We start from the raw sequence: 26,892 nt of genomic DNA, 5'->3' as shown, positions 1-26,892 counted from the left end.
AAATAAATTCTTAACAATAGGATCTGGGTTTTGAAAAATATAAAGGGATTAAGAAATATAATTTCTAACTCCCAATTTTTAGAAATTACCGCAGACTCTTCTAAGCTCTCCGGAGATCTTAGAAAAATTCAAAAGACGGTACAATATTACAGCAATCAATTGTATGAAATACCTCGGAAGATTGAAGAAATCCTTAAGAAACAAGAAGAAATTCTTGGAACTCTAAAGGATCTACAAACTAAAATCATAAATCGAGAACACACTTATGGTTCTAGAAAAGGAAATACAAGAGGAAGGTTACCACTCTCGTTTGGTACCGAACCTTTGTTACATCAGAAAGATAAAACCAAAATGGTTCAAAAACCTTTAACTGATGATGAAATGATGTTTAATCTTATAAAAGCAGTATCAGAGAAAAACACTTTCTGATGACTACTTTAGAAAGATTAAATCTCGAGGATCTACAAGATCATGCATATTATTTTGCGAATCTCAAAGTAGTAGATCTAAAAAGGGAATTTTCCTGAGGGTTAACAACCCATAGGGAATCCCCCAAGATATGTGGTTAAAATAGAAGAACCACATAGTGAGTTCCATGTTGGAGAAAATTCACATCCAGCAGGAACCAGATCAAGAAGGAGTAAGATACCACTACATCAAACTCCTTATGGAAAAACTGTTTCAGACCCGATACATTCTTATGGGGTTATGTTAAACCTTGATGTTCTGGACTTCGAAAACAGATAAGATATCATAGATAATTGGACATCAGCTATGAGAATAGCAGCATGAACTTTAGATCTCAATAAAGAAGGATTTATCAAACTTCTAGAAATGAGTCTAATGAGATCTGTTAAGATAGCTTGGGAAATGACTATGCCAAAGACTAAAGAATCAGTCTTAGCAGGAGAATCCCTAAACGAGATTGGAGGAAGAATGGCTACCCTATTTAAAGCACAATTTATTGGAGTAGACTATTTCAATAATCAAGATACAGAGAAAAAGAGAAGATATATTCAAGCTCTGTATAGTCTCTAGTTGCAAGATATATGTTTAGTTGATGAATACATTATGTTATTCACCAAATACAGATGGAGTTCGAGAGTCGAAGAAAACATAGCTATTCAGCTATTTTTCGCAAAAATGCCAAGTCCGTGGAGAGAAATGTTGATAAAAGATTACGTTCCAGGTAATCTAGACACATTGGCAAGACGTGCCTCCTTTTTGAAAGAAAAATTAGCAGAATGGTGCCATATGGCAGCATTACAGAAGAACTACAAGAAAATAAGGGGTATAGATAAACGTACACCTTTATGTTGTAAAGAAAATGATCATCCAACAATCATTGGAAATAGATCACATGGATTTAAAAGGAAAAAATTCAGAAATAATCCCTATAATAAAAGAATAAGAAGTTCTTGGAAACCAAGAACATTTTGGTCCAAACAAAAGGCTCGATCTTATAGATCGGGAAAAAGAAATGGACCTACAAAAACATCCCCAACAACAAACTCATCACAAAGCAGGGGAAGAACACCATCTAGAAGAACTTTCAGAAGAACTCATACAAGAGCAAGTGAAAGTTTCAAGGATTGCAATTGCTGGATATGTGGAGTCAGAGGCCATATATCTACAAACTGTCTAGAAAACGAGAAAAAAAAGAGTTAAAATTTTTGAAGCAACGCCGGATATGGATGATGTGGTCTTCTTTCAAGATCTAGTCCAAGTATATCAATTTGAGGATATCCCCTCAGATGAAAGTATATACAAAGAAGAGATATTGTTTACCAAGAAGAATCTGATGATGAATCAGAATAAATAAGAAGTGTTTTGACATGAAACAAATGAGAGTTTGGCTGAGTTTTTTAGTCAAACCACGATATCTCATAATATGGTCCAAAGGATTATGAGAAAAAATCCAACATTACAGAAGTACCAAGGATTTTTGGCAGGACAAGTAGAAAGAGTCTTAGGCAACCTAGGGTTTAGACAAAGAAGATATCATTTGATTTATAAAGTATCCAGAAGGGAAATGGCAATCCCTATGGAGTTACAAGTAGAGATGCAGTTAATTCCTTTTGAAGAAATAAGAGAGGAATTGCAAAAGTTGAAAAGTGAGGTAGCAAGGAAGATGTCTTGGATTCATATTGGAGCAATCCAAATAATGATTAAGGCAACTTTTAAAGAAAGAATAGATTCACCCATAGATATCGTAGTATGTGATAAAAGAATGGGGAATATTCAAGATGCTATCCTGGGTACTATCTCAGGAAATATTTGTGCAGGAAGTTGTAGGAGTTATTTATCCAAGAATAGCCTAAAATTTAGCTGACAAAGACTTTATTCGAGCCTTGACGTTGCATCAAAACTTCAAGGAAAAAGGACTAATGAAGGAAGGTAATAGGCCATATTCTATTACATATCAAATTTCATATGCTCTTTCTAATACTCATCATTTTGAATTATTTATTAGAAATGAGTTTATTAAAATTCCAGAGATCTTTGGGAAAGTTGCTCAAGCAATATACACGGAAATAATCGAGTTTTCTTTAATTCAGAAAACAGACATTTAAATTCAAGACAGACCGGTTCTATACGGAGACCTTAAAATAGAACCCCGAAGGTTATCTTTCCAAGGAGGCCGGATGACAAGTCGTAAGTGGGAAAAATCCCCTATTCAGGAAATTCCACCCGAAGAAAAGAAGTTTTCTATAATAGGAAAACTTAGATCTCCAAAAGAATGGAAAGAAGTCAAAATAGTATTCGATATTACAAGTCACAGGAACCAATTTCCTTGTAACTCGATTTACTATTTAGAACAGCAGGTAAAAGGGACTTACCAAGGATTAATAAAGGTAGGTGAATTGGAAGTTCAAATTTCGGGAATCCAGGAAAAGAATTAGATCAATTAATTCTTGGCTTAGAATTTCTAGAAGATCATAAACCATAGAAACTCTTTGAAAAAAGAATAGAGTTCATGGAAAAAGAAAAGACTTGGAGGATTCAATAAGAATTCTACGAGATGGAAAACCAAGAGAATTGGATAAGGGACAATCCCTTAATCAGATTCGAAAACTCTGTTCACAAACAGAGAAAGAAGCAACTTTTGAAATTAGTAAATAATGAGCATGATTTAGTAGGACGTATTGAAGAAGTAGAAAAGAGTAACAATACTCTACCTACTGAGGCCTTAGAAGTATTAAGGCTAAATATTCTTAATCGGATTACTGAGTTACAATGCAGTTTACTAAAAATGGCAGGGCCATTTAGTAATCCCTTTAAGTAAAATGACAACAATTCCTTTCTCCATCTACATTCCAATTGGGATGTTATACGAACAATATAATGCTGAATACTTTGCAGCTTATATTGACTCGGGAGCAGAAATTTGTACAGCAAAAAAAGGAGTCTTTCCTAAAGAATGTGAAGAGGACTTGCCAAAAATTGCTGGACGAGATTTCTCTCGAATAATTTTAATCCTTTGCAAAGGAATAAAACAATCAAATATCCTTGTGGGAGGAGCAGGTCAAACACCTTGGTACAAGGTAAAGACACCACCAATCTATTTCTATGATACATGAGCTAATATCCTGTTAGGAAATAACTTCTTACAAATGTTTAAGAAGTACACACAAGACAATGAGTCAAGAAGACTTATGTTCACTACAATTTGTGATCATAAAATTATCGTTCAAAGACTCAAGGTTGATTTTTATCGACAATTGCCGATAATATTTCACAGCCAGTGTGGTGGTAAAGGAAAACTTTTTCACCCAAAAATGAAAGATTCAAGGAGGTTTGGAGAAACAATGTTAAAAATAGCACATTAACAAGAACTCCAAACAGAGGATATGGAATTTCTCAAGGTTGTTCTAAATCACAAAGATATAGAGTTGGAAAACAAGGTCTCCATAGAAGATGTTAAAAAGAAGCTCAAAGAAAATTATAATGAGCATCCTTTGGCATGGTGGGATAGAAATCAACTCAAAGCCAGCCTTCACTAAAAGAAGGCAAAGAGAATGAATTCGTTAGATATAAGCCTATTCCGATGATCATAACAGATCAAAGGGATATGAGGATGATTATCAAGGAACATTTGGACCTTGGTTTAATCAAAGAAGGAGTTTCACCATATAGCAGCCCAGGTTTTTTGGTCAGAAATCATGGTAAAATAAAAAGAGGGAAACTCAGGTTAGTTATTAATTACCAAAGAATTAATAAAATCCTGGAGTTTGATGGGTACTTCATATCCAGTAGAGAACATCTAATTAGCAGTGTACGAAATGCTAAAGTGTTCTCGAAGTTTTATTGTAAGTCTGGTTTCTATCAGATTAATTCGAATGGAAGAAGGTAGTAAAAAAGTCACAGCCTTCTCTACTCGACAAAGACACTATATTTGGGACGTTATGCCTATGAGATTGGCTAATGAACCCCAGATATTTCAAAAAAAGATGGATAACCTTTTTAAAGATTATTTCAACTTTATGTTTGTTTATATTGATGATATTCTTATAGCATCAAAAAACATAGACGAACACGTTAAACACTTAGAGATTTTCTCTAAAATTTGTAAACAAGAAGAACTGGTTTTATCTGAAAAGAAAGCAGTCATAGCAACAAGGAAAATTGAATTTCTTGATATTGAGATTGATGAAACTGGAATAATTCTACAACCCCATATTGTGGAAAAGGTAAATAATTTTTCAGATAAACTTAAAGATGTAAAACAACTTCAGAGTTTTTTAGGAATAGTTAATTTTGCAGGGATGTTCATAAACAACCTAGCAATGTACAGAAAGGTGTTCAGTCCTTTGTTAAAAGACGATGCTAGGTTTATATGGACCGATGACCATACTAAAGGGGTAAACCAATTAAAGGAGATATGTAAGAATCTCCCAAAAATGGCTATACCCGTAGATGAAGATGATCTGGTGTTATTTACGGATGCCAGTGACGAATGGTGGGCAGCAATACTTACCAAGATCACTCCGGATGGAGAAATACCATGCAGATACTGTAGCGGTATTTTTCCAGAATCTGTGGCCATCAGATGGCATATCAACGAGAAAAAAATTTATGCAGTTAAAAGGGCTTTCGTAAAATGGCCATTATTTTTACTTGCTAAAAAATTCACGCTGAAGGTTGATAACACCCAGGTAAAAGCTTTCTTAAGAAATAAGATTGAATCTAAACCTGAGAAAGCTAGGTTATTAAGATGGCAAACATTATGTCAAAATTATATTTTTGATATTGTTATTGTTAAATCTCATGAAAATATTCTTGCAGATTTCTTAACAAGAGATGAAAGGCGGTGACGTGGATTCCATCATGAAAATGCAGAGGCATATCAGGGAACACCTTGGGTTGCTTCAAACCGAGTTCAACCAGTTAGCCATTAATGCTGAAATGGCCGGCAGGTTACAACAAGCTGATCGGATCAAAGTATCTAATCAAATTACAGGATGTCTGCAAGCTCAAACCCAACTATGGGTTGCTATTCAAGAGCCAATTGCAAAGGCTATAGAGAAACCATTGGTTTCTCATAAACAAGATATGCTAAAACCATTGGATTTACAAGAACAAAAAATACAACCACCGATTTTGAAACAAGATATTGAGGAATCTAAAACTCAAGAAACAAGTGCTAATCTATCATCAGCCTTTGATGATCTAGATGAAGCAACAATTGATGAAGATAACTCATCAAATCAACCCTCCGCCTCTGGGGTAAAAGAGGAAGAGATCAATCTTAGGCCCAACACAGACAAGGGCAAATCTAAGATTGATACTAACTCAGCTATTATTTTTCCATTTCGGGTTTATCAACAGAGGTGGGAGAAATTAAGTACAAGAAGTGAAATTAACCCTAACACTTGCAGGATTGATGTTGCAGGGATATATCCAAGAGTTTGGCTAAAAAATAATGTCAACCCTAAGGATGTAAAACTATGATATGAATTTGGGGATTTAGCCTTAGTTTATACTTCACCAAACTTCCAGGAGATATCACAGCTACCAAAATGGATTCAGAAAGCAGTCCAAGAAACATGGGCAAATAACGACAATTTTGAAAGAGTTGATGCCCCGCTAGCCAACATGTGGCTAAGGGCTTTGAGAGTCTCTTTTTGTAAACAATCTTTGTTTAATATAATATACGTTCTTTAAATGACGTTCGCTTTATCTTATTATTATATAATGATATACTGTTGCTATTTTGATAAAGACCTTGAATATACTAAAGTAAGATGAGATAGTGAATATAGAGAGATCACTGTCATGAAACACATCTTATGTTCACTGTGTATTCTAAACAGTTCCTAGTCAATTGAGCCGTCCACAAATAAGGATAAGGATCGCTCGAGATTGAGACTAGCATTTGCGATGCCGAGTACCATGTTTCATTGGTATGGAACATAGAGATGTTCGAAGCATGCAAATGGATATTCATATGATGAATGATCGAACTACCCTATTCGGACTTTTAAAGTGGTTATCACTTATCGAGTGGATATAGTCCGCGGTTTTGGTTGTACACCATTAGTCCTTATTACTTGAAACATCATTGAGACTCTATATGCTAGTACTGTGCTTTGACTCGTTTACCGACTCTATTAGGGTCATCAATTGTCGGGATTGGGTACAGTTACGACACATATAGGAGTCGATGCTTTGTTGTCAAGGATTCACCGCACACTTTCGAGTGTGGATATCCTATGCAATCTGTGGAGATATTAGTGTGACGAATCTCTGGCCAGAGTACATGATGTGTTTTAGGTTACTTGGTTTCCTAGTAGCACATGCGATGTCACTATTTGATCTTCAAGATGAATTGCATAGTTATCGAATCTCGAACGACTCTCGATTTACCAATGGTTGTTGATTCGATCGGGATATATGGATGAAGGGACCATACTGTACGCTAACCAAAATCTATTGGTTCTTGCAGGCACTATCAGTGATACCTAGGGAATCATGGGGCGATGTTGCTAGGCGCTCTTACCATGATTCGTTGGGTAAGTCGGAAATTGTTGTTCCGAGTCACAAGGAGTTGTGAGCCCACGGCTAGCTGTATCCCTGAACCATTGAGGGTCACACAAGTAATGGATTTCTAATCCCCATTGAGATAATTAAATTTAAAGAGTTAAATTTAGTGAATAAAGAAGTGGGACTTCTTATTTAAGAATAGAGGGAGTAAGATTTCCTAAAATGACATAGTGATGAACATTTTTGGAAATCTGAATTTGGATTCAGAAAATTTATCTTGACTTTAAAAGATGCAGAAATGGTTTCTGTGCACATTGATGAAATTGGTTTATCAATTTGAGTCACGATGAATTTTATATTAATTTCTGAACATGCGGGCTTTGCTTGTCAGGCTTGAACTTATGACTAATGGGCCCTAAGCTGTTAGCAGCCCACATTATAAATAAGTTATTGCAGTACAGAAATTGAGACAAACACAGGCATAATTTTCGAAAACCTAGAGCCTCCTCTCTTAGGGTTTTCGGCCGCCTCTCTCCCCTACTGTGTTCGAAAATTTAGTCTGCAAATTTCTGAATTTGCAGTCTGATTTAACAGATCAAATCTGTTATTACTCTTCGTAGAAACTTCTGATAGACTTTCTAGTGCAGTCTATCAGAGGGATTAAACTTCTGTTCGTGGACCTGATTGAAGAAACGTTCGTTCATTAGTTCCTGGGATATACAACAAGAGTAGTTTAATATGTTGGTGTCCATAATCTCGTTTCGAGATTTTAAGGTAAAATTTACATTGTTTAAATTTTATGTTATCAATTTTAATCGTAGGAATTTGATACCCATATGGAATCGTTCCATATAAAATTTTAAAACTTCCGCTGCAACGGGTATTACTTTCTTTTCGATCCGGAGAACGACCGTGTTCCAACAGTGGTATCAGAGACAGGTTGTTCTCGGATTTTACGATTAAAATTTATTCGATTGTACCAGCCTCGATTTTTCAGAAAAATAAAACGAAAATTTTAAATTAAATTCCAGGGCAATCGGGCAGCGATTTGATCGCTGCCCAAGGGCAGCGCACGGCTCTACCCAGGGCAGCGACTTGATCGCTGCCCACGGGCAGCGATTGGCTGCCCACCTCTGTTACGCCTTAAACGCATACAAATCTCGTGTTATGAGATTAATGTTTTTAATGCATTAACAAGTCTCATAATATTATGTTTTGATGATTACAAAACTCGGTTAATTGTTACTAATCATTTAAAGTGAGATTTTGCAGATTAGATTTATTGAAAAATAAATTATTGGAAGTTATTTTGAAGCTATACATGTATTTATAAAGTCTTGTATTGCTCATTGAATGGATGGAACATTGTTAAGAGATATGAAGAAAAAGACAAGAAGAAGCCAAAGTATGGAGCAGCAACTTCCGAAAATTACTGGAAATTTTCTATGACTCCAAATCGGATCTCCACCGGTCATAATCTAGATAACAAATTTTACAAGTACTGTCCAAATTTGAGAGCAATCCAACGGCTAGAATGAGAGATATGAATTTTTCCATATATGCTGCACAGTACCCACTTCTGCAAGGAATGAAACCATGAAGATTCGACTTCAGAAAATAACTGGGAATGTTTGAAAAATCCACATCCAATCTTCACCAATCAAATTCAGTATTATGATGTTATAAAGCTTCTGTCCAAATTTCAGGTCAATCCAACGGATGGATTAAGAGATATGAATTTTTCAACTTGTTGCACAGAACAGGTTCTAAAACATGATGAAGCGACTTCCGAAAATTACTGAAAATGTTTGTTTTGTTTAAATCAAATCTTCACCGTTCAGAATGCATTTTGGGATGTTTTAAAGCTTCGGTTCAAATTTCAGATCAATCCAACGGTTAGATTAAAAGATATGATTTTTCCACAAAATCCGCTCAGTGCTAGGAAAAAGAAGGCAGCGGCGCCGAACACTTTTTGTCTCTCCTTGACTTCTTAACACACGCTCCAAGCACTCAAATCAGATTCAAATCTTTGCCAACTATAAATAGAGGCCATCCAAGTTCATTTGGAGACATCCCAACTTATCTCTTCTCTCCTTTGCAAGCAATTTCTCACTATCAAAGTGTTTGTGTGATATATTTGAGTGTGTTTGTAAAAATAGTTTGTGAGTTGGTTGTGCTATTGTTGTAAACACTTGATCTGGAGGGTATGTAGTTTACACGGATGCTTTTCTTCAGGGGTTAGGTTGTGTTCTGACTCAGAATGGGCATGTGATCGCATACGCTTCTAGACAGCTGAAGCTTCACGAGGACAACTACCCGGTCCATGATTTGGAATTGGCAGCCATTGTGTTCGCTTTGAAGATCTGGCGTCATTATCTGTATGGCGAGAAATTTGAGATCTTCACCGACCATAAGAGTCTCAAGTATTTGTTCACTCAGGCGGAGTTGAACATGAGGCAGAGACGTTGGATGGACTTGCTTAAGGACTATGATTGCGAGATTAAGTACCATCCGGGAGCTGCTAATCTCACCGCTGATGCCTTGAGTCGCAAGGTGCGACTATCCGCACTTCAGATTTGTTCGATGTCTAGTGCGATCAGTGACTGTTGTACTTCAGGTTATACCTTCAAGCATAAGAAAGGTATGCAGAGTATCCAGATGTTTGCGATATTATCTGAGTCAGCCTTGTATTCGTGGATCCGAGATGCTCAGATGTCTGATTCAAAGACCCAGCGTTTAGCTCGTCTAGCTAACGAGGGTAGCTCGTCTGGATTTCATTATCAGTCAGATGGTTTTCTGTGTTTGTCTGGTAGGCTTGTGATTCCGCAGGATGAAGAGTTGCGAGAGGAGATTTTGTCTCAGGCGCATCGCACTAAGTTGAGTATTCATCCTGGAAGCAACAAGATGTACAAGGACCTACGTACTCGTTTTTTGTGGAAGGGAATGAAACGCAGTGTTTATCAGTTTGTTTCGAGATATTTGGTGTGTCAACAGATCAAGGCAGAGCGCCGACGACCTGGAGGATTGCTTCACAGTCTGCCTATTCCTGAATGGAAATGGGAGTTTATCACAATGGACTTTGTGATCATTTGCCGGTATCCCCGAGGAACTATGATGCTATCTGGGTTGTGGTGGACCGACTCACCAAGTCAGCGCATTTCATTGCCTATAGCCGAGAGTACTCTGTGGATCGCATGACACGGATGTACATTCAGGAGATCATTCGACTTCATGGAGTGCCTGTGAGCATTGTCAGCGATCGGGACCCCAAGTTCACTTCTAGATTCTGGGGGAGCGTTCAGCGTGCGATGGGTACTACTCTCAGTTTGAGTACTGCCTATCATCCGGAGACTGATGGTCAGTCAGAGCGCACTATCCGTACTTTAGAGGATATGCTTAGAGCGTGCGTCATGGATTTTGGTTCAGCCTGGCAGGATCACTTGCCGTTGATCGAGTTCGCGTACAACAATAGCTATCATACTAGTATTGGGATGGTACCTTTTGAGGCGTTGTACGGACGACGTTGTCGTACTCCACTCTTCTGGGAAGAAGTGGGGTAGAGACAGGCTGAGGGACCGGAGTTTATCCAGCAGGCGATAGACGTTGTTGACCAAATCAAGAAACGGATTAAGACTGCACAGGATCGTCAGGCCAGCTATGCTAACATCAAGCGTAGGCCTTTGCAGTTCGACGTCGGGGAGAAAGTGTTTCTGAGAGTGTCACCTTTCCGCAAGATTCTCAGATTTGGCCTTAAGGGCAAGTTGTCTCCCAGGTTTATCGGTCCGTTTGAGATCTTGGAGAGCATTGGCGATTTTGCTTATCGACTAGCTTTTCCACCGCATCTATTCAGTATTCACGACGTGTTCCACGTATCTCTGTTGCGACGGTATGTGGCGGATGAATCTCATATTCTGCAGCGGTCAGAGGTTCAGGTGAACAAGGATTTGACTTATGTTGAGAAACCTATTCGTATCCTGGATTATAAGGATAAGGTTTTGCGGAACAAAGTCATTCCTTTGGTTTTAGTTCAGTGGCAGCGCCGAGATACTGAGGAAGCTACTTGGGAGCTTGAGGACAGGATGCGTGAAGACCATCCTGAGTTGTTTTGATTTCATTCTTAAGTTGTATTCAATTGCAAACTCTGTAAACGTTTGATTTGAATAAAGAATGTTTCTGATTTCTGTATTGCATTCGGTACTTAAGATCTGATTTCGAGGACGAAATATCTTTAGTGGGGGAGAATGTAGTAGCCCGTACCCTAATTGAGTAATTAAAGGATTAATGCTAATTAATTAAATTGGGTATCGGACGGATCGGAAGCTCCGAAGGCACGATCGGAAGCTCCGAACAGGATCGGAAGCTCCGATGAGCGATCGGAGGCACCGATGATATTACGTCAGGCATGATGTGTGGTTGGATCGGAAGCTCCAATCACCCCTATCCGGAGTCAACGAGTGATATTTTGACACGTGGCAGATCAGGATCTTCGGAAGCTCCGATGGCAGGATCGGACGTTCCGATCGAGGTTCGGATATTCCGATCAAGGATCGGAAGTTCCGATCGTTGTCTATAAATAGAGGGCCGAGGCTTCATTTCCAATTTCCAATTCCGAGTGTTTCCTTCTCTTTTCTAGTCTATTTGAGTTGTTCTAGCCTTCCTAGGCTTGACCCGGCGGTCGGCGAGGCGTTCGGTATTCGTAGCGGAGTTGTGCCCAAGTTCTGGGGGCATCGACATCAAAGGGCTAACGACGGACGAAGGTATAGCTTTTGCTTCCTATAAATATTTTGGAGTATGCAATAGCTTAGTTAATGCTTTTAGAGTACTTTAATGATAGTAGTATCATTTGGCAGTGTAGAGCAGACTATAGGCGTGGACTTAGAGTTGGTAGAGCTTGCACTGTTTTGAGGTACGGAAGTACTGTTCGAGATATCCTGACTGAGTATGCATGTATTATGTGACTGCATGGTTTATATGTCATTGATTTATGCTGCATTCATTTGCATACTGAGCCATCTCCTTCGAGATGTCTGTTAGTAGGGTTTTTCCCTATCCTGTTAGTGGTTGGACTTTCATCGATTTGGGTCCGGCGTATCCACTTGTATTATGGTATGGGATCCACCTCCTGAAGCGACGGCACAGCGTGCTACATACCAGGTCCCGGTCTGTCTCTGTTATATGATCTTTGACCTCGAGTTTATAGGGAGTTCACTTTGCATGCATGTATATTCATACTCTCGTACTGAGCGTTTTATGCTCACGTCTCGTACTCTGTGTTTCTGGACACCCTATTCCATGGGGCAGGTTTGCGATTGGACGAGGAGGGTGGATCCAGGAGGGGCTAGTCAGTGGTTGGCCAGCTGGAGCTTCGTCTAGGCTTTATTACTGTTGTTTGGGTTTATACAGCTATTCGATTTGGTTGTATATTATTTTGGATAAATTACAGATTCCTTTACTTGGGATTGTATAATGTTTATGGTTTCCGCAGTTTTATTCTGTTATATGTTTAATTAAGTTAATTGCATGCCTAAGTTCTGTTTAGTAGGTGATCCGGGTAAGGGTCACTACATTTATCGTATCAGAGCATGCAAAAGAATTCTTGGGATTTAGACTCTGCATAAGGTAACCGTGAGGTATTTTTTTAGATGGCAGATCGTGACGACCGGAGTTCTCATGGCAGTATTGGTGGGCGTTGGGGTGATGCCGACCGGGAGCCTCGTCGAGAACGGCGTCATCGTCATTATGACGACGAGTGTTTCACTGTGCGTCGACTCTTAGCTATGGTTCCTAAGCCCTGAGTTGGAGGTGAGTCTCCGGAGGATCCGGAGAATTGGTTAGACCGCATGGAGATGACTTTTCAGACTTTCCAATGCACCGAGGAGCAGAAGATGGAGACCCTGGGTTATCTTCTGGATGGACGTGCGCGCAGGTGGTGGAGGTTTACTTCTGCACCTTTTGTGGCGGCGAGAGGAGTGGCCACCTGGGCCGAGTTCCGCACAGCTTTTCAGAAGCTGTATTTTCCTCCTGCACTCCGTCAGTCGAAGGCAGGCGAGCTACTGAGTCTGCGACAGGGAGCCATGTCTATCGATGAGTATCAGCAGAAGTTCTTTGATTTGCTATCCTATTGCCCCGAGATTGCTGACAGCTCTGGGATGAAGTATAATCTGTTCCTTCAGGGCCTTAACCCTGAGATCCATGACCGTGTGGAGGTTGGCGACAACATGTCCTACGAGGGTTTGGTGAGCCGTTGTCACGAGGTGGAGGACAGCATTCGGCGGAACAGGTCTTTCCCTCAATCGAGGCCTGCTAGTTCTTTGGGTCCCCGTGCCCAATCTTTCAAGAAGTCTGGATCTTCTTCTTCCTCTGGTTCTGGAGGTGTTGTCCGTTATGGTAAGAAGGACAAGTGTGATCACTGTGGGAAGAACCATCCATCCGATAAATGCCGTAGAGCTTCTGGAGCTTGTTTCCGTTGTGGAGAGACTGGTCATATCCGGAGAGATTGTCCACTATCTGGGGGAGGCGGTTCTGGATCTGGTTTAGGATCTGGTTCTCAGGCCACCGTACAGCAGAGGTTGCAGGGACAGTCTGCTGGGAGTTCTCATTTAAGGCCACGAGCTTCTGGTCAGGTGTTTGCCCTGAGACATGATCAGGCAGTGGAAGAGAATGAGAAAGTCATCGCAGGTACATTTCTGCTTTATGGTATACCTGCTCTTGTACTTATTGACACTGGTGCATCTCATTCCTTCATTTCTACACGTTTTGTTAAGAGGCATAAGTTATCATGCATTGCACTAGACGTAGTGATGTCTATTTCTACTCCGACGGGCCAATCTGCTTTGGCTAAGCGTCTAGTGATGGGTTGCCCTTTAGAGTTTGAGGGTAACATTTTGATTGCGAATCTCATGGTCCTGGCGATGGACGACTTTGATTGCATTCTGGGAATAGATATGTTGACTACCTATCGAGCTTCAGTGGACTGCTATCAGAGATTAGTACGCTTTCATCCGGAGGGGAGTGAGAGTTGGTTTTTCTATGGTGAGGGAACGCGACCTCCGATGCCTTTGGTATCAGCTTTGAGAGCCTGTCGAGCTCTAGAGTCTGGTGGGGAAGGCTACCTTATCTATGCAGTTGATTTGTCCGCTGAGAGTATGGGGATAGAGAGCATTCCTGTTGTGGATGAATTTCCAGATGTATTTCCTGATGAGATTCCGGGTTTTCCTCCTGCTAGGGAAGTCGAGTTCGGCATAGAGTTGATGCCGGGTACTTCGCCTATTTCTAGAGCACCGTATCGTCTGGCTCCGTCAGAGATGCGTGAGTTGAAGAATCAGCTACAGGATCTTTTGGACAAGGGGTACATTCGTTCTAGTGTATCTCATTAGGGAGCTCCTGTTCTCTTCGTGAAGAAGAAGGATGGGTCGATGCGGCTGTGCATTGACTATCGATAGCTGAATCGAGTCACTGTGAAGAACAAGTATCCGTTGCCTCGTATTGATGACTTGTTCGATCAGCTGCAGGGCACGTCAGTTTACTCCAAGATTGACTTGAGATCTGGGTATCATCAGTTGAGAGTTCGTGATCAGGACGTAGCCAAGACTGCATTCCGTACTCGCTATGGGCATTACGAGTTCCTAGTGATGCCATTTGGTTTGTCTAATGCACCGGCTATATTCATGGATTTGATGAACCGTGTCTTCAGGGAGTATTTGGACAAGTTTGTCGTGGTCTTCATTGACGACATCTTGGTATATTCACGTAATACGGAAGAGCATGTTTTTCACTTGCGGTTGGTACTACAGACTCTTTGAGATGAGCAGTTGTACGCCAAGCTGAGCAAGTGTGAGTTCTGGATGGATAGAGTGGTCTTTCTTGGCCATATCATATCCAGGGAGGGGATTTCTGTTGATCCAAGCAAGATTGAAACGGTACTTAATTGGTCGCATCCGACGACAATTGCTGAGATCCGTAGTTTTTTGGGTCTAGCAGGGTATTATCGTCGCTTCATTCTGAACTTCTCTCAGTTAGCTCGACCGTTGACGCAGCTTACCCGCAAGGGTGTGGATTTCGAGTGGTCCTCCGAGTGTGAGGAGAATTTCTGTGAGCTTCGACGGCGGTTGACTTATGCGCCGGTGTTGGCATTACCGTCAGGATCTGGAGGGTATGTAGTTTACACGGATGCTTCTCTTCAGGGGTTAGGTTGTGTCCTGACTCAGAATGGGCATGTGATCGCATACGCTTCTAGACAGCTGAAGCTTCACGAGGACAACTACCCGGTCCATGATTTGGAATTGGCAGCCATTGTGTTCGCTTTGAAGATCTGGCGTCATTATCTGTATGGTGAGAAATTTGAGATCTTCACCGACCATAAGAGTCTCAAGTATTTGTTCACTCAGGCGGAGTTGAACATGAGGCAGAGACGTTGGATGGACTTGCATAAGGACTATGATTGCGAGATTAAGTACCATCCGAGAGCTGCTAATCTCACCGCTGATGCCTTGAGTCGCAAGGTGCGACTATCCGCACTTTAGATTTGTTCGATGTCTAGTGCGATCAGTGACTGTTGTACTTCAGGTTATACCTTCAAGCATAAGAAAGGTATGCAGAGTATCCAGATGTTTGCGATATTATCTGAGTCAGCCTTGTATTCGTGGATCCGAGATGCTCAGATGTCTGATTCAAAGACCCAGCGTTTAGCTCGTCTAGCTAACGAGGGTAGCTCGTCTGGATTTCATTATCAGTCAGATGGTTTTCTGTGTTTGTCTGGTAGGCTTGTGATTCAGCAGGATGAAGAGTTGCGAGAGGAGATTTTGTCTCAGGCGCATCGCACTAAGTTGAGTATTCATCCTGGAAGCAACAAGATGTACAAGGACCTACGTACTCGTTTTTGGTGGAAGGGAATGAAACGCAGTGTTTATCAGTTTGTTTTGAGATGTTTGGTGTGTCAACAGATCAAGGTAGAGCACCGAAGACCTGGAGGATTGTTTCACAGTCTGCCTATTCCTGAATGGAAATGGGAGTTTATCACAATGGACTTTGTGACCCATTTGCCGGTATCCCCGAGGAACTGTGATGCTATCTGGGTTGTGGTGACCGACTCACCAAGTCAGCGCATTTCATTGCCTATAGCCGAGAGTACTCTATGGATCGCATGGCACGGATGTACATTCAGGGGAGCGTTCAGCGTGCGATGGGTACTACTCTCAGTTTGAGTACTGCCTATCATCCGGAGACTGATGGTCAGTCAGAGCGCACTATCCGTACTTTAGAGGATATGCTTAGAGCGTGCGTCATGGATTTTGGTTCAGCCTGGCAGGATCACTTGCCGTTGATCGAGTTCGCGTACAACAATAGCTATCATACTAGTATTGGGACGGCACCTTTTGAGACGTTGTACGGACGACGTTGTCGTACTCCAATCTTCTGGGAAGAAGTGGGGGAGAGACAGGCTGAGGGACCGGAGTTTATCCAGCAGGCGATAGACGTTGTTGATCAAATCAAGAAACGGATTAAGACTGCACAGGATCGTCAGGCCAGCTATGCTAACATCAAGCGTAGGCCTTTGCAGTTCGACTTCGGGGAGAAAGTGTTTCTGAGAGTGTCACCTTTCCGCAAGATTCTCAGATTTGGCCTTAAGGGCAAGTTGTCTCCCAGGTTTATCGGTCCGTTTGAGATCTTGGAGAGCATTGGCGATTTGGCTTATCGACTAGCTTTGCCACCGCATCTATCCAGTATTCACGATGTGTTCCACGTATCTCTGTTGCGACGGTATATGGCGGATGAATCTCATATTCTGCAGTGGTCTGAGGTTCAGGTGAACAAGGATTTGACTTATGTTGAGAAACCTATTCGTATCCTGGATTATAAGGATAAGGTTTTGCGGAACAAAGTTATTCCTTTGGTTTTAGTTCACTGGCAGCGCCGAGACACTGAGGAAGCTACTTGGGAGCTTGAGGACATGATGCGTGCAGACCATCCTGAGTTGTTTTGATTTCATTCTTAAGTTGTATTCAATTGCAAACTCTGTAAACGTTTGATTTGAATAAAGAATGTTTCTGATTTCTGTATTGCATTCGGTACTTAAGATCTGATTTCGAGGACGAAATATCTTAAGTGGGGGAGAATGTAGTAGCCCGTACCCTAATTGAGTAATTAAAGGATTAATGCTAATTAATTAAATTGGGTATCGGACGGATCGGAAGCTCCGAAGGCACGATCGGAAGCTCTGAACTGGATCAGAAGCTCCGATGAGCGATCGGAGGCACCGATGATATTACGTCAGGCATGATGTGTGGTTGGATCGGAAGCTCCGATCAGGATCAGAAGCTCCGATCACCCCTATCCGGAGTCAACGAGTGATATTTTGACACGTGGCAGATCAGGATCTTCGGAAGCTCCGATGGCAGGATCGGACGTTCCGATCGAGGTTCGGACATTTCGATCAAGGATCGGAAGTTCCGATCGTTGTCTATAAATAGAGGGCCGAGTCTTCATTTCCAATTGCCAATTCCGAGTGTTTCCCTCTCCTTTCTAGTCTATTCGAGTTGTTCTAGCCTTCCTAGGCTTGACCCGACGGTCGGCGAGGCGTTCGGTAGTCGTAGCGGAGTTGTGCACAAGTTCTGGGGGCATCGACATCAAAGGGCTAACGACGGACGAAGGTATAGCTTTTGATTCCTATAAATATTTAGGAGTATGCAATAGATTAGTTAAGGCTTTTAGAGCACTTTAATGATAGTAGTATCATTTGGCAGTGTAGAGCAGACTATAGGAGTGGACTTAGAGTTGGTAGAGCTTGCACTGTTTTGAGGTACGGAAGTACTGTTCGAGATATCCTGACTGAGTATGCATGTATTATGTGACTGCATGGTTTATATGTCATTGATTTATGCTGCATTCATTTGCATACTGAGCCATCTCCTTCGAGATGTCTGTTAGTAGGGTTTTTCCCTATCCTGTTAGTGGTTGGACTTTCATCGATTTGGGTCCGGCGTATCCACTTGTATTATGGTATGGGAGCCACCTCCTGAAGCGACGGCACAGCGTGCTACATACCAGGGCCCGGTCTGTCTCTGTTATCTGATCCTTGACCTCGAGTTTATAGGGAGTTCACTTTGCATGCATGTATACTCATACTCTCGTACTGAGCGTTTTATGCTCACGTCTCGTACTCTGTGTTTCTGGACACCCTATTCCATGGGGCAGGTTTGCGATTGGACGAGGAGGGTGGATCCAAGAGGGGCTAGTCAGTGGTTGGCCAGCTGGAGCTTCGTCTAGGCTGTATTACTGTTTTTTGGGTTTATACAGCTATTCGATTTGGTTGTATATTATTTTGGATAAATTACAGATTCCTTTACTTGGGATTGTATAATGTTTATGGTTTCCGCAGTTTTATTCTGTTATCTGTTTAATTATGTTAATTGCATGCCTAAGTTCTGTTTAGTAGGTGATCCGGGTAAGGATCACTACATTAATCTAATTAACGAATTGTAATAACCAAGTCTTCTTGTGTTATTTAACAACTGCAATTGCATTAACGATTTTTGGAATCCTCTAGCTTTCACCCTGGTGGACTATGGCTATCAACATGTATCCAACCTCATATCTCTATGTAAGGTGTAGATCCATGGATTATATTACCCTATCATGTCATAAAATCTCCTCTCGGTATCAATTATAACATATAAAATCAATAAAAAGTTGATCAATATCCAAAATTTCAATAAACACAATAATATAATCAAGAATCCTTAAAAACTAATTTCAATATTCAAGAAGAAATCAAAACATAAGTTTTGGGGGTAGGATCCCCTAAATCCCAACAAATAAAAGAAAAGGAAAAGAGAAAACTAGTTTGTGGTTCTTGAGTTCTTCACGTTCTTCTCCTTCTTTTCGTTCTTCTCCTTGGATGGCCGCCTTTTCCTACGTTTCTGATGTGTGGAACCCTCTAATCGTCTGAAAAGATCATATATATAGCACCCCCAAAGAGTCCTTTCCAAATAAAACTCCCAGAATAATTTTCTAAATTTACGCGCGGGCGCCCGAGCGGTAGAAAACAGCCGCCCGCGCGCAGCCCTATTTCATCCAGCGCGCAATAATTTTGTAAAATTCATAACTTGAGTTCTAACCGTCGGATTGAGCTGAAATTTTGACAGTAGCTTGAAAACATCCTAAAATAAAATCTGGACGGTGAAGATTGGATTTGGAGCAACGTAGAGTAAAAAATAAATTTTGGACCATTAATGCTCTGTGATTCCTACTCTTGTCACTTCTCCGTGCTCAAACTCTTCCTTTTCTCCATCTTTTGCCTACAACCAACCAAAAATCATGAGGAGTCATCCAAATGAAACAAATATGCAATAACTAAACATGAATGACCTTAAAAATATGAAATCATGCAAAACAAATGCAAAACAAATGCAAAATGATGCAATAAAATACATAAAAACGACTCTTATCAACCTCTCCAAACTAACCTTTTGCTTCCCCTCAAGCAAATAGGTGAAAACTAGAATGCAAACACAACAGCAAGTAAGAAGATTCATGAGAATTCAAAGCCTCAGAGAAGTTCAATTTCAAAACAAAATCAACACCGCTCTCAACGTTTCATAATCCACCTTCAGTTTAACGTGAACGTGTGTGTGTGACATGTTATTCTAGTTTCATGCAACTCAAACAGAATCCATTCCAAATCTGCTTAGCGACCAATGACAATTCAGTGCAAATTTCACTCTCAAGTATCCATTCCTTCTAACGACTCTAGACACACCCACCTCCCTTGAGATAGTGAATTACACACCTCCGGATTTTACACCCGATATTGCTTTAGCCCCAATAATTATCCGCTAACTTAGCTATAACTGGCTAGGATACGAATTTTTTCTTAATCCCCTCGTCTATAGCCCGGATGGAGCATCAACCCCATTTTATCCGCATACTTAGCCTTGAATTTAATCTTTTAGGATTTCAATCCTTTCAAGGCCCGTATGGAGTTGTAAAAAATGTTTTCTTTCTCTTTTTTTTTCTAGGTGCGCCCAAGATCATAAGTGTCATTCTAGAGGCTCGTCAAAATTCATAGAACACAATTAAGATCCACAAAACACCTATTGCCGTGCAATAGTCAAACAGACAGAAATTTCATCAAATCTTTTGTTACAATCCATTGGTCTAACACGAGTGCTTAAAATATTCACGGGTCAACCTACAGTTTCTCATGTCAAGTCAAGAGCAAATTTTTTTTTTTTTTTTTCACAAAATTCATAACTTCATATCATCATCGGTTCCCATTCATCATCCCACTCAACACACATGCAAACAACTATGAAAATGCAAGCACAAAACATTATTCACGACAACATAAAAGACACCCTCCCCAAACTTAAATCTAGCAGTGTCCTCAATGCTAATGACCAAGACAACTCCTAAATGCAACACAAAACACAAAACAAAACAAAACACAAAACACGGAAAAATAAGACAAACGGAAAATAAAACAGAAACTCCCCTGACTACTGGTCATCGTCGTTCTCATCCTCATCCATATTCTGTTGTTGCACCACATCTCTTAGGCCATCAAAATTCCCATGTATTCACCTTGCAAATCAAAAATTTTGAGGGATTAAAAATTATCAACTCAATATAAAGCAACAACTAGATCAAAACAAAAACTAAAAAAAACAAAATAAAATGAAGTAAAAATCTTGGGTTGCCTCCTAAGTAGCGCCTGATTTTCAGTCTTTAGCTCGACCTTCAGAAGCACTCATCAAAGAGCGGTTGACGCCCAAAGTACGTGTCATATGACACCACCAATGGGTCTTTGTTCCATGTGCCCTCAAACATGGCCAGATGTATGCAGTTTATGCTCGTCACCTCAACAACACTCCATAGCAGCTGATAAACATGGGAAGAGAACATCTCTGTGAGCTCTCGGAGAACAAATTCTTGTGAAATCGATGTTGGCGGTGTATCTGCATATATTGTCTCCTTCACAACTTCTTCCGGTTGAGGTTCAATGGGAAGAGAAGACTCAAACACCTCTAGATCTTCATCATGAATTGATTCGCACTCCAAATCATGGTTTTCTGAGTCATCATCATCGAACCAAATTTGGGGGATCTCTGTTTGAGTATCTTTCTTCGCTTCATGTTCTCGATGTTCAAGGAGAATTGAATTTTTGAGATTCTCTATCTGCTCCTCAAGGTGGCATCTAGAATTGATTAGATCTTCTATATCTTGCTCGGTCACGGCCACGTACTTGCTCACCATATCCTCTAGTGAAGATAATATCAAAGGAGAACAGCTTACCTCTTCACTTTGAAACTCAAATGGTTGGTCTATCAAATCTGGGCAATGAGTATCTTGTGGGTATTGGTGGCTCAAAATTTGCGGTGAAAGATCCCAATACAGATGGTAGTCAAATTCTGCCATATCCTCTAATATGTGTATCACACTATCATCATCTCGGCAAAATAGTGGACAACCAGTTTGCAAAGCTCCATTAATTACCCATCTCCTTGTCACTGCATCCAAACCATTAAGAAAAAATTTAAGAAGAGAATAATTAGAGAAATCATGATACCGGAATGTGTTCGCCAAATTATTGAATCTCTCCCATGTTGCGTAGAATGGCTCTCCATGTTGCTGGGTAAAACTCGTGAATACTTGTCGATGGAACATCTCAAAGTATTACACGGATGAATTCCTAAAAAAATAAAATAGAAAAAAAAGATCACGCAGGAATAAAACAGAATAAATAAAAACAAAGAAATTAACTAAAGAAAACAACAAAAAGTAAAAATTGTCGATTTCAATCCCCGGCAACGGCGCCAAAAACTTGATTGAGCAAATACTACCACGAAAAATCAACGTAAATATATCTATCAATTAAGCTCGAATAAATCGCAAGTGCACGAGTCAAGTAATAATATAGTGTACAAAGTACGAGTATCGTCCCACAGAGATTGATTTATGACAAGATTACCTCAAATATGATTCTTTAATTAATTAAAATGAGAGAGAGAATAAATTAATAAACTAAAATAAAAAGATAAATTAAAAGCAAAACAATAAATTAAGTTCAGAAAATAAATAAACGATTGTTAGGATCTCGGTTCACCTACCTCTTTTCTCCTCTAATGATTGAATTTTAATTCTCAAGTCATGCTTTTGACGGAATTCCCTAATCTATCAATATACTCTCTCGAGCTATATTAATCTAATTAACGAATTGTAATAACCAAGTCTCCTTGTGTTATTTAACAACTGCAATTGCATTAACGATTTTTGGAATCCTCTAGCTTTCACCCTGGTGGACTATGGCTATCAACATGTATCGAACCTTATATCTCTATGTAAGTTGTAGATCCATAGATTATATTACCCTATCATGTCATAAAATCTCCTCTCGGTATCAATTATAACACATAAAATCAATAAGAAGTTGATCAATCTCCAAAATTGCAATAAACACAATAATATAATCAAGAATCCTTAAAAACTAATTTCAATATTCAAGAAGAAATCAAAACATAAGTTTTGGGGGTAGGATCCCCTAAATCCCAACAAATAAAAGAAAAGGAAAAGAGAAAACTAGTTTGTGGTTCTTGAGTTCTTCACGTTCTTCTCCCTCTTTTCGTTCTTCTCCTTGGATGGCCACCTTTCTCCTACGTTTCTGATGTGTGGAACCCTTAAAACGTCAGATTTTTATCTATTTATAGTGCCTAAGAGTTCTTTCCATGTAAAACACCCAGAAATATCTTTTTTTCAACTTACGCACGGGTGCCCGAGCGGTTATAAATAGCAGCCCGCACGCTGGGGCTTCTGTTCTGAACTTTTTTCTCAAACAGGCATGCGCCCGCGCGGTAATAAATAGCAGCCCGCGCGCCCACTATTTTTTCCAGCGCGTAACAATTTTGTAAAATTCATAACTTGAGTTCTAGCCGTCGGATTGAGCTGAAATTTTGACAATAGCTTTAAAACATCTTAAACTACAATCTGGACAGTGAAGATTTGATTTGGAGCTTCCTAAAATTAAATTTGAATTTTTTACCAAGGCTGCTCCATAATTCATTCTTCAAAAACCCATTTCCTACAAAATTAACCCGGAGAGTGAAATGCTCATGCATGAGATTAATTACAAATAAAACATATAAAAATACACAAGAAACCATATGAATGCATACCAAATAGACATAAAATAATGCACACAAAATGCACTTATCAGCCGTGAAGGATATTCTTAAGTACTTGAGAAGAACAAAGAATGTATTCATGGTTTATGGAGGAAGAGAACTGAAATTGGAAGGCTATACCGACTCTAGCTTCCAAAGTGACGTGGATGACTCGAAGTCAACCTCTGGATTTGTGTTCATGCTCAATGGCGGTGCTGTCTCTTGGAAGAGTTCCAAGCAGAACACCACAGCGGATTCCACCACTGAGGCAGAATACATTGCGGCATCAGCTGCTGCTAAAGAGGCCGTTTGGATGAGGAATTTCGTCCAAGAGTTGGGCGTTATTCCTGAAGCTGTTGGTCCAGTCCCAGTGTACTATGACAACACGGGTGCCGTTGCTCAGGCAAAGGAACCAAGGTCTCATCAAAGATCCAAACACGTACTGAGGAAATACCACATCATCCGGGAGATAGTGGAAAGAAGAGACATCACTATCGAGAGAGTGGCCTCTGCAGACAATATCGCTGATCCACTTACTAAGCCCTTACCAGGACCATTATTTGACAAACATCGCGAAGCAATGGGACTACGTAGTATGACTAGTTGGCTTTAGGGCAAGCGGGAGATTGAAAGAGTTGATGCCCCGCTAGCCAACATGTGGCTAAGGGCTTTGAGAGTCTCTTTTTTTAAACAATCTTTGTTTAATATAATATACGTTCTTTAAATGGCGTTCGCTTTATCTTATTATTATATAATGATATACTGTTGCTATTTTGATAAAGACCTTGAATATACTAAAGTAAGATGAGATAATGAATATAGAGAGATCACTGTCATGAAACACATCTTATGTTCACTGTGTATTCTAAACAGTTCCTAGTCAATTGAGCCGTCCACAAATAAGGATAAGGATCGCTCGAGATTGAGACTAGCATTTGCGATGCCGAGTACCATGTTTCATTGGTATGGAACATAGAGATGTTCGAAGCATGCAAATGGATATTCATATGATGAATGATCGAACTACCCTATTTGAACATTCCAAGTGGTTATCACTTATCGAGTGGATATAGTCCGCGGTTTTGGTTGTACACCATTAGTCCTTATTACTTGAAACATCATTGAGACTCTATATGCTAGTACTGTGCTTTGACTCGTTTACCGACTCTATTAGGGTCATCAAGTGTCGGGATTGGGTACAGTTACGACACATATAGGAGTCAATGCTTTGTTGTCAAGGATTCACCGCACACTTTCGAGTGTGGATATCCTATGCAATCTGAGGAGATATTAGTGTGATGAATTTTTGGCCAGAGTACATGATGTGTTTTAGGTTACTTGGTTTCCTAGTAGCACATGCGATGTCACTATTTGATCTTCAAGATGAATTGCATAGTTATCGAATCTCGAACGACTCTCGATTTACCAATGGTTGTTGATTCGATATGGATGAAGGGACCGTACTGTACGCTAACCAAAATCTATTGGTTCTTGCAGGCACTATCAGTGATACCTAGGGAATCATGGGGCGATGTTGCTAGGCGCTCTTACCATGATTCGTTGGGTAAGTTGGAAATTGTTGTTCCGAGTCACAAGGAGTTGTGAGCCCACGGCTAGCTGTATTCCTGAATCATTGAGGGTCACACAAGTAATGGATTTCTAATTTCCGTTGAGATAATATAATTTAAAGAGTTAAATTTAGTGAATAAAGAAGTGGGACTTCTTATTTAAGAATAGAGGGAGTAAGATTTCCTAAAATGACATAGTGATGAACATTTTTGGAAATCACTGAATTTGGATTCAAAAAATTTATCTTGACTTTAAAAGATGCAGAAATGGTTTCTGTGCACATTGATGAAATTGGTTTATCAATCTGAGTCACGATGAATTTTATATTAATTTCTGAACATGCGGGCTTTGCTTGTCAGGCTTGAACTTATTACTAATGGGCCCTAAGCTGTTAGCAGCCCACATTATAAATAAGTTATTGCAGTACAGAAATTGAGACAAACACAGGCAAATTTTCGAAAACCTAGAGCCTCCTCTCTTAGGGTTTTCGGCCGCCCCTCTCCCCTACTGTGTTCGAAAATTCAGTCTGCAAATTTCTGAATTTGCAGTCTGATTTAACAGATCAAATCTGTTATTACTCTTCGTAGAAACTTTTGATAGACTTTATAATGCAGTCTATCAGAGGGATTAAACTTCTGTTCGTGGACCTGATTGAAGAAACGTTCGTTCATCAGTTCCTGGGATATACAACAAGAGCAGTTTAATCTGTTGGTGTCCATAATCTCGTTTCGAGATTTTAAGGTAAAATTTACATTGTTTAAATTTTATGTTATCAATTTTAATCGTAGGAATTTGATACCCATATGGAATCGTTCCATATAAAATTTTAAAACTTCCGCTGCAACGGGTATCACTTTCTTTTCGATCCGAAGAACGACCGTGTTCCAACAAATTTGTCCAGAGGAGATGTGCTCGAATTATAATTCTTTAGTGCAGCTCCAGAACCAACAGGGAAAGGATCACACAAGACCTTTCATTTCATCAAGCTAAGGATACCTGACATGAATAATCAAAGATTCATCAAGGATCCTATATCTAAAAAAATACCATTAGTGTCCACTTTTGGAGAAAATGAAATTTCAGCTAGAAGGGCATGGGGTATTTGGGTTTGTCTCACCGAGATGGACAAGGTCAAGTTTTCGTTCAAATTTTATCAGTATTCTGTGAACGGATCATTCCTGTTAAACACAATGACAGGAAAAACTACGGCTTTTGCGGAAGAACTCTTCGAAAAGAAGAGGAACTTTTTGTGGAACAACAAGCTGCTGGGGAGTAAAGACTCGCCGAAAATTTTGTAACATGACTCATATCGGAATATGGTCAGAGAATATCTGCCCAGAGTATCCAAACCAGAAGGAGACAAAATTCGGAAAAACCTTCAGACCCCGAACGGATCGAAAAGAATTTTTCGAGACAAGCAAAGGTGGACAGGGACCACAAAAGATGCGTTTTTTCAAGGGACCACTGCAAAAGCGGAAGATGCCCCGACAACAATAAAGAAGGCATGTGAGGAGAATAGAGCCAAAAGAAAAAAGGGCGACATGTGACTCCTCCACCAACAAACAATGCCATCAATAATGGCATAACAAGACAAGGTGGATAACGGGTGGCTCATCCACTATCTAAAGACGCTATTAATAATGGCATAGAATGACAAGACAAAACAGCTGTAAGATTCCCTGAAGTTTCTCGGTGAAACGAGTGAAACCTCATCTATAAATACAAGCGTTCAAGGAAGCTGAATACATCGATCATTTTCTTCAGTTTTTTTACAAATAAATTGTAATATTTCTCTTTCTAAGATTGTAATAAGTTTTTTTTTCATGTATTTCAAGAACAAAGCTACTATGAGTAGCTAAACAAGTTGTCTTCTCCTCTTCAAAGGAGTTGATTTATGTAATAATATTATGTCTGAATAATTTTCTCTGAAGCATCTCGTTCTTTCATGCTCATATTCTATAATTAAATTTATATACCATACGCTTTAAGGTAGAAAATGAATTAAGGTTGTGCTGGGTGTCGTTGAAGGAGCTTGTGCAGAAACCATTTGTTGAGACTGCGTGGTTGGAGTGTGAGGAGCACTTCGTAAAACTCGGCAGGTATGACCCGACGACATTATGGTCAAAGAGGTATTTGAATTTAATTCATCTTACGAAAGCATGTTGGACCCTAATCCAGAGTA

Source organism: Henckelia pumila, chromosome 1, assembly GCF_033568475.1.
Source record: "Henckelia pumila isolate YLH828 chromosome 1, ASM3356847v2, whole genome shotgun sequence".
NCBI lineage: Eukaryota > Viridiplantae > Streptophyta > Magnoliopsida > Lamiales > Gesneriaceae > Henckelia > Henckelia pumila.
Note: the sequence above shows the minus strand (reverse complement) of the source record.